The following is a 2,034-nucleotide window of genomic DNA, read 5'->3' as shown; positions in this document are numbered from 1 at the left end:
TTGTGCAGGTCAAAGATTCCTGTGTTGGCTTCTATGTTCTGATTTACCGGTAACCATTATTATTATTATTGGCAGGGGACGCGGGTGGCGATGTGGGTTAAACCACAGAGCCTAGGACTTGCCGATCAGAAGGTCGGTGGTTCGAATCCCCGCGACGGGGTGAGCTCCCGTTGCTCGGTCCCTGCTCCTGCCAACCTAGCAGTTCGAAAGCACGTCAAAGTGCAAGTAGATAAATAGGTACCACTCCTGCGGGAAGGTAAACGGCGTTTCTGTGTGCTGCTCTGGTTTGCCAGAAGCGGCTTAGTCATGCTGGCCACATGACCCGGAAGCTGTACGCCGGCTCCCTTGGCCAATAAGGCAAGATGAGCGCCGCAACCCCAGAGTCGGTCACGACTGGACCTTAGAGCTGTGAGGTGGTAGTGCTCTTCTGGCTTCCAAACACAGTGTGTTGTTGGTACTTACATGCTCAGGAAGTTTGGCACTGCACAGTGCAACTATATATTTGTGATGGCCTGGGATTCCGATTCAGAGGCTGAACCAGAGGAATCCCAGCCTGCACAGGAGTCCCCGCCTCCAGGGCCGGCTGAACTGGGGCAAGGCCTAGATTCTGAGGAGCCTGCACCTGTGTCAGATCCTCAGGAGCAGGCACCAGGTGAAACCATTCTGGCCCCAGAGGTGCTTGAGGACTCAGTGTCTACAGGTGAGCCTCCCCCGGGGCCCAGTAACCCTTCGGCCTCTCCTGAACTGCAGAGGCTTAGGGCAGAGAGGCGAAGGGAACTGGTTGCTCCCAGGAGGAGTGCTCGCCTTAAGGCCAGGGGAGGCGGGGCTCCTGGGGGCCGGGACTGCCCCTGGCCTTAGAAGAAGATAAAGGTCAGTCAGCCCGGTCCCAGGAGCAACGTCGTTGTTGGCTTCAGACCTTCCAGTGTTCCTGTTCCCTGCCCGGCCTCCTGCTCCTGACCTTCCAGCGTTCCTGTTCCCCGCCCGGCTCCCTGTTTCGGACCTCGCCTCTCATCTTGTGAACTCGGACTACGGTACCGGTACCTTCCCCCTGGGACCAGCACAATATTCCTCTGCAGAGAGGTAAGATCAGAACCTCCTATAATTTATCCATTACTTAGTTGGCATTTTGAATTTGGACAAAGGAGTTGATTGACAATGAGGCTGATGAAGCAGTCAAATTTCCTTTTTATCAAGAGCAAGATGGTGACTGTATGGGGTTCTTTCCGCCTGCAGGTTTCAGAAAATCTGCCAGGGTGTATGTTATTTCATTTTTCTTCCAGTAGAAGGAACGCTTGTCCTTAAGCATTAAGTGTATATGAGATATTTTAAAGTCACTACTGAGCCCAATTGTTTTACTCCATATCCTGGCAATTACTTCAAATGTGGTTTTGTGGGAAGCATTTTTCAATATGAACTTGATTCAAGTGTGTCAGTGGCTCCGTGACAAATGCTAGGCCAATGGTAAACTGGTATATACAGTGACAATAGCTAAGAAGGAGAGCAAATCCATTCCAGGGCTGCATGTTGCTGCAGTAGTCTTAAAAAACCAGATATATTAAAATGTTACCAGGATAAAAACAACAGCACCCAAAGCAAACCTATAATACAAGGAACAGATTGGTTTTTCAGAATGAATGATCACAATAGGAATAAGTCTTAGCAGAACTGATGTAGGGATGATTTTCCTTATTTATCTAATGGAAAAATATTGCTTCCTAAATAATCATGTTTACTAGATTTTACTTGGCAATGGGAAACTGTACCCTAACCGATGCATTAGGCATCTTCCAGGACTGGTTCCATTTTAGTGGTGGTGCTTGTGAGCTTGGCAAAGTGCTCTCTGGTGGCAGTAGCATAATTTTAATCTGAGCCCTGAATGGTATTATGGAGGTCCCCTTCTTTAGATGGCAATGCATATTTCTTACTTCAAAATAGTGTTGTGTGCACCCCAGTCTCCAATTGGTGAGAGAGTCCTGGGGTTCCAGCACTTACTGGAGGCTCGGTTTTTCTGGAATGAAGGTCATTGAAGACTGC

This window comes from Podarcis gaigeae (assembly GCF_964106915.1).
Source record: "Podarcis gaigeae genome assembly, chromosome: Z".
In the NCBI taxonomy this organism is placed as follows: domain Eukaryota; kingdom Metazoa; phylum Chordata; class Lepidosauria; order Squamata; family Lacertidae; genus Podarcis; species Podarcis gaigeae.
The sequence above is the reverse complement of the archived record's forward strand: the minus strand, read 5'-3'. Positions refer to the sequence as shown.